Genomic DNA, 7,564 nt, shown 5'->3' with positions numbered 1-7,564 from the left:
TTCTTGACGATCTATCTAATGATGTTAATGGGGTATTGAAATCCCCTACTATTATAGTATTGCTGTTGATCTCGCCCTTTAAATCCATCAAAGTCTGCTTTATATATTTAGGTGCTTCTATATTAGGTGCGTAGATATTTATAATGGTTATATCTCCCTTTTGGACTGCTCCCTTTATCTTTATGTAGTGACCTTTTTTATCTCTAACTATAGTCTTTGTTTTAAAGTCCATTTAAAGTATTGCTACCCTAGCTTTTTTTTCATTTCCATTTGCGTGAAATATTATTTTCTATCCTTTTATCTTCAGTCTGTGTGCATCTTTTGATTTAAAGTGTGTCTCTTGTAGACAGCATATGTATGGGTCCTGTTTTCTTATCCACGCAGCTACCCTATGTTTTTTGATCGGATCATTTAATCCATTTACATTTAAGCTTATTATTGATATGTAATTGTGTATTGCCATTTTATTCTTTAAAACTATATTTCTCTTTTGCTATATTCTTTTTTTTCCTTTGATTTGTTTACAACAGGTCCCTTAGCATTTCTTGCAGCCTTTGTTTGGTTGTAGTGAATTCCTTGAACTTTTTTTTGTCTGTAAAGCTTTTTATTTCTTGTTCAATTTTAAATGATAGCCTTGCTGGATAAAGTAGTCTTGGCTGTAGGTTCTTGTTCTGCATTACTTTGAATATTTCTTGCCATTCCCTTCTGGCCTCAAGTGTTTCTGTTGAGAAGTGAGAAGTCATCCTTACGGGGGCTACTTTTTAGGCGATAGTCTTTTTTTCTCTAGCAGCTTTTAATATTTTCTCTTTATCACTTAACTTTGGTATTTTAATTATGATGTGTCTTGGTGTTGATTTCTTTGGGTTTCTCCTTAATGGAGTTCTCTGTGCTTCCTGAACATGTGAGATGTTTTCCTGCCTTAATTGAGGGAAGTTTTCAGCTATGATATGCTTGAACAAAGTCTCTATCCCTTGTTCTTTCTCTTCTTCTTCAGGAACCCCTATGATGTGAATGTTATTTCTCTTCATGTTGTCACAGAGCTCTCTTAGAGTTTCCTCAGACTTTTTGAGTCTCTTTTCTTTTTTCTGCTCTGCTTTCGTGCCTTTATTTATCATGTCCTCTAACTCGGTGGTTCGATTCTCCAGTTCATCCATCCTGCTTTTAATTCCTTCCATTGTGTTATTTATTTTAGATATTGTATTTGACATTTCTGACTGATTCTTTTTTATTAGTTCAATGTCCTTTTTTATATTTGCTATCTCTTTATTTAGGTGTTCTTAATGACCATCTTTTTTTGTTCTAATATCTTTGAGCATCCTAACAATCATTATTTTAAACTCTGCATCTGGTAATTTGATTATATCTCACTCATTCAGATCCTTTTCTGGGGATTTCTCTTGGTTCGTTTGTGTTGCATTTTTTTTTGCCTTAGCATTTTCTCTGTATAAAGGAAGGTTTTGGCGACTGGAGTCTACTGGGTATGGCCTCTGTTCCCTAGTTATGGTCTGTCTGCAGGCCGACCACCCCCTCTTCTGTTGCTGCCTAGGTCTTTTGGGTTTGGGCATTGCCAGTGCCTGCCCACTGGGGTTGTTGCTGTGGTTTCCATCTCTCCTTCATGAGAGTGGCTGTGATCACGTGCTTGGGTGCACAAGCCTTGATGGCCTTGGCCTTTGCCCCGCCCCCATATGTGGCATTATGCTCGGCCCTGAGCCCAGTGGCAACACCTTTGCTCAGCTGCGGTTCTCCGCCTGTTTTTGGGCTTTCGCCTCGCCCTTGCAGGAGAAGCTCGCTCGTGGGATGGCTGCAAACCCTGGCTCCAGAGGCCAGGTGGTACTGCGTGTCCACGCTCAGTAGCGGGACTCTACCTGTTCTGGGCTTTTGGCTCCACCCCCGTGGGAGGAAGCGGCTCCCCAGTCAGGCCACAAGTATCGGTTACACGGGCAGGGCAAAGCTGTGCTCCTGCGCTCTTGCTCAAGAGCTGGTCTCCACCCCTTCTGGGGTTCCCGCTCTTCTCCCACAGGCTGAATTACAGGCTGCTGGCAGCTGGGTTTGACCACTTTTTCTTGCCTACTCCTCCCCAGCGGGGCAAGACTGAGTTCACACGTGAGCCCAGTGGCAACCAGCAGGCTTCTGCCCCTGCCGAAAGAACCATGCCTCTGCGTCCCACCGCCACCCACCCTCGGGCGAGCCCTCAGTTGTGTGGAGTGCGGGCACTGCAGCTCAGACCCTAACACTCACTACTGTAGACCTGAAAGCTCCTTCCTTTTAAGCGACTCTGCTCTGAGTGCCGTGGGTGAGCTTGTTCTTCTGGTGTCCTGCTTCCCTTTGCTGGTATTGCTGTTTCCAGGGGAAATATTCACTTCAGATTTGGGGAGCTACTCGTCCCAGGTGTTAGGGTGGCTGTCTTCCAAAATGTTTCTGCCTGTGCCTCCTAGATTACACTCTCTTCCTGCTACTCTGGTCCTCTCCTCTCTCCCTGTTTCCCAGAGCCCCAGGTGAGTGGTTGTGAGAGAGGTTTTCTGCACAGTCCCTTTAAGAAGGATCCTGGGTCTGAGAAATCAGTCTCTTTCCCACAAACAGTATCCTGACTTGCTTCCAGCTAAATACTGTCCTTACGCCTCTTCTAGGCTCTGGGGCTGTAGGATGGGGCTTTGTTCCTGGGGCTCAGGACCCTCCCCTCTTTGCTACACTCACTGCCCACCACACGAGTGTCTCCTGGCTGCCATTTTCTCTGGGCAGCTGGGCAGCCCTCTTTGCGTTTCCACTTTTCCTACCAGTCTCAGTGTGGCTTCTTCAGTTTTCCTTGGTTGAAGAGTTCTCTTAGTTTAGTCCAAAGTAGGTTTTTCCAGATGATAGGTCTTAAAATTATTCTGTAATCCACTTTGGTTCTGGGAGGTGGATATTGGTACTTCCTCCTATTCCAGCGCCATCTTGTCTTCTCTTCTGCAAGATTTTGCCCTCTTTTACTTAATCCAGCTAATAACACTGCTTTTGTCTTTTTCCAAAAGTTTATATAGACAGGAAAGGACCCTCAAGCCCATCAGTGAGATCTTCTGAGCATGGCTTTTAAGGTCTATAATGACCAAAGAAGGAACAGAAAAGGCAAATAGAGCCCAAAAGAGATCAGGAAAATTCCAGCTTTTGGCATACACCCTTAAAGGCTCCGGTACCCAAAAGGGGCTTCATAGGTTCATCAGGGCCCTGCTTCAAAAATTGATAGAAAGGTCATTAAGCTATGCCTGCCAGGCTTCTTGGCCCCCACCAGGGGACATGCCTTTGCTGTGGGAAAAAGGGACACAAGAAGGTAAGCTGCCCCCTTGCTCCACAGAGGGAGAGTTCAGTCTCTTCCAGCCCTAATTCAGTCACCTGTGACCTGACCTTGTCCAGCCTGCTGGACTTGCCACCGAAGGCTAAATTTGCCCAGGGCCATTGGCCCCATCTCACGTCACCATGAATGAGCCTAGAGTATTACTTCCAAGTAGCAGGTAAACTGATCTCATTTCTTATAAACACAAGGGCCACTTACTATGCCTTGCTTAATATTTGAGTTTTATTTATCCCTTGAAGATCTCTATTGTGGGTATTGATAGTCTGATTTCTGTTGCTTTGTTTAATATATAGCATCTCCTTTATTCCTCTTGTCTCAATGCTCCCATACCTATTTTAGGCTGGGACCTGCTCCTAATTTCAGTTAAAAAATAGTAGTCATTAGGACTTAGACTCTAGTTACAGAGTATAGAATGTGACCACAACTCCAGTGCCTTGTAGACTTTCCTGAATATATGTGACTCCTACTCGTTGAGACATTTCTCAAAATGAAGTAAAATTGGGTTACAATTACAAATAATATGAAGCAGTAATGGTGTCAACATAAATTTAGTGAAATTACATTAACATGTTAAGAACATTTGTGACTGTAAAAATTTTATTTTGAATCCTGTTATATTGGTTAGAACTTTGTTTTTGTTTAATAATCTAGTAGGCTTTAGTCATTTTATTGTATTAGGATGCTTGTTATAATATTTGTTAACATTATCTGTTTTAATTTTATTATTTATTATATTTTTTTCCAGTCTGCCTCAAAATCAGAACATAGTAATTCAAATGAGTAGATGTCACCCCAAAACCAATGTGGTTTTGGGATCCTTATTGCCAAAGGTTTATTTGAAACCAATTAGAAAATATTTTGTCAACAAGAAAAGTATAATTAGAGAAGCCAGACTTAGAATCTATTACAGATTCATTCTATAGAAATAGACTGTAATAAAATAATTAACAAATAAATAAAAGCTTTTCCTTCTAAGAAATAGGGTACAGTAACAGTTATTAGGAAATTACTATATAGAATTCTTTCCAGATTTAGAATGCCCATTCTAGTGTTGGACCTGTATTTATATCCACAGTCTCAAAGCTGATAGGAAAGGAACCCAATATTAATTAGAAGCTAATTTGAAGTTACATTGTGCCCACAGGTACTAAAAGCTTCAGCACAAATAAAATGCATGAATCAAATCATAAAGGAAATGTAACCACCCCTTCCTTAAGTACTTGCATAATTTACAGGTTACACAGCAGACTGTTCAAAAGACTGTCCAAGAGGCACTTCCAACATTTCCAAGTGATCCAGTACATCACCCAAGGACTGATTCCCATGTGGACGGGTCCACACACCACAATCCTGACCACTCCCACTGCTGCCAAAGTAGAAAAATAGCGTGCCCTACTCCAACCACAAACTGGAAGCTGGTTGGTCTACATATGGTGACTATATGAAGAAATTTACTAAGAACTCCCTTTTCAATCAAATTTAGGAAAAAGGGAAACTAGGGTAAAATGAAAACCAAGTTAATTGTCACTGAAGGTGAGAAGTTTTAAAATGAAGAATTCTGACTAAAAGTAAATTGTTAAAAAAAAAGCCAATTAGTTTTATATAAGTTGTAAAAGCTTTGTACAATTTATAGAAAATTAATCAGTAATATTTGTTTCTTTAGTGAACTGTATTGCTATTAATGCTGTCTGTTAAATATCTGTTACATGTTATAAGTTAATATTCCTACACAACAACCTCATGCTCTTCAGTAAATTAAATCAAGGATTTGACTTAGGAAATAAAACCAGTGGGGATTGTTGTAAGGTACCAAAAAGTTGAAAAATTAATATTGATATTCTAGGAGGAAAGGTTAGGCTTTCCTATGCCATCCTTCCTTTGGGGAGGGGAGGGAGAAGAATGTAGAAGTTTCTAGCTTGCAAGAACAATGGGTCATTTAGTTTTAAATCTAAAATAAAGGTTAACCGAGAAACTTCTTCTCTTTCAATGGGAGACAGAATTTACATACCACCTTACACTGACTGTAGTTCCTCCCCCTTCCTGGAATCTTTTTTTTTTTTTTTAACAGAAACAGAGAGAGAGTCAAAAAGAGGGATAGACAGGGACAGACAGACAGGAACAGAGAGATAAGAAGCATCAATCATTACTTTTTCATTGCATATTGTGACACCTTAGTTGTTCATTAATTGCTTTCTCATATGTGCCTTGACTGTGGGCCTTCAGCAGACCGAGTAACCCCTTGCTCGAGCCAACGACCTTGGGTCCAAGCTAGTGAGCTTTTGGGTCAAACCAGATGAGTCTGCGCTCAAGCTGGCGACCTTGGGGTCTCGAACCTGGGTCTTCAGCATCCCAGCCTGATGCTCTATTCACTGGGCCATGGCCTGGTCAGGCCATTCCTGGAATCTTGAGAGTAAAATACCTCTAGGCTAGTGAGGGAAGATGAACCCTAAAAAATTTGTAAACATCTTTGATTGTGTCATCTTGAAAGTCTTTTTTTTTAATAAAAAACATTTTTTTCATTTTAAAAAGTATTTAGAATACATAAAACAAGGCAACATTTATTCTGTTTTCTCATCTTCATATATGGGATCTGTTGGTGGTTCCACCACCATCATACTATTGCTCTGTGAGCCAGTGTTTCTGTCACTGGTCCCTTCCTCTGCCATACTGTCCACCCCTTCCTGTCCACTCTCCTTGTCCTGAGGAGTAGACATGCCTTCTTCACCATTCTGCTGACTTCCTGTCATTTCTTCAAGGTGTGTCTCCTCTGTCTCCACTGGAATGCTCTCGTCTTCCTTTTTGTCATTGGCCTTATTAGCTGCTTGCTCCTCCTCAGGAGTGATGCTGCTCTGATTGCACTCAGCTTGCTCTGCTGCCTCCTCCCTTTTTTCCTGCCTTTTGCAAGCCTGTTCCTCTGCCTGTGCAATTTCAGCTTCAATTTTGTCCATATCCACTTTTATTTTCAGATCGCACAACCTTTTAAGTTCATTGTTAAATGAATCTGTGCTCTCCAGGAATTTGCTCTTCTTTTCCTGGTGTCACTCTTCTATTTGAAGAAGTTCAACTTCTAGTTTTTGCTGATGAGCCATTAAGGACTGGACTTGTTGCTTGAGGACCTGCATTCTAGCTGTTGTGACAACTGACTGCACGTCTAGCACCACACCCTCACTCAGGATCTCACTGATAAGCCGGTGGTTTCTCTGGAAATGGATGTATGCTTCATTGAAAAGCCATCATCATAATCATCTGAGTCTTCAGCAGGCTGAATGCTCATGTAGGGCTCTCCCTTCTCCATATGAGACTCCTCTGTCAACTTTCTTCCTCTAAAGTGGCTTCCACATGACTCTTCACATTTATGTAAGCAAAATATGCAGAGGAATAATGATAGGCCTTCATAAATTCATTGTACTCAATCTTTTCTGCTTCCTATTCATTTAAATATTCTTGTTTTTCTTCATTAGTGAGATTTTGCCACATGCCACCAATAATCTTTCCAATCTCCCACAACTTTAGATCAGGATTGGGAGCCTTTACTTGGTCCCAGACCTTTCTTCTCTACCTCATGTAGGGCATCAGCAGCTTATCTGGTGGCTTTGGAGGTTTTGGAATCATAATACCAGAGGATGCCATGACCCGGCTGTTGGTGCCCGGGTTCCCTCCCAGCCTGTAGTTGTTGTAGGTTAGAGGACTATATGGATTGTCTCCCACAAACCCTGGTATGCTGGGCATTTGTGTTGCAGAAGCTAGGGTAGGAGGTGGGGCATAAGATGGTCTTTTTGACATTTTGGAAGATTAAGTTCTCAGTTCCTTAAGAATGAATCTGGGACTCTGTGGGCAGAAGAAATGCCCACTGCTCTGGCCTTGCTTCCCTTTGTCCCATGCACACCCCGCCCCTCATGTCTGGAGCTTCCACACTCACATTTCCTACACTCTTCTTAATTTCTTTCCAGTCATCACTCAACTGTCTTTAGAAAAATAAACCTCTTAGTGAGAACATGTGATGCTTTGTACAGTCAAGGATTTTTTTCAGGCTGTATACATTCCTCAAAATTCTCTTAGTTTGGGTGTTCTCCCCGCCTGGCACTGACGGAGAGGGCGGAGGGGGCCCAATCTACCTTGAAAGTCTTAATGTTTCTGTATATCCCGTAAACAAATATTGTCAGCTTGTGCCATGATGTCATGCTCTTCCCCACCCATGTGTGATCAAGGGTATATATAAACAGCCCCTGAAATATT

At 41.6% G+C, this 7,564-nt stretch overlaps 1 pseudogene; it reads right to left on the bottom strand.

Moving 5' to 3' along the window:
* Positions 1-5,886: 5,886 nt before the first annotated feature.
* Positions 5,887-7,198, bottom strand: LOC136385630 (SWI/SNF-related matrix-associated actin-dependent regulator of chromatin subfamily E member 1 pseudogene; annotated as a pseudogene).
* Positions 7,199-7,564: the final 366 nt, after the last annotated feature.

Source organism: Saccopteryx leptura, chromosome X (assembly GCF_036850995.1).
Source record: "Saccopteryx leptura isolate mSacLep1 chromosome X, mSacLep1_pri_phased_curated, whole genome shotgun sequence".
NCBI lineage: Eukaryota > Metazoa > Chordata > Mammalia > Chiroptera > Emballonuridae > Saccopteryx > Saccopteryx leptura.
This window is presented reverse-complemented; position numbering and strand designations above follow the sequence as displayed.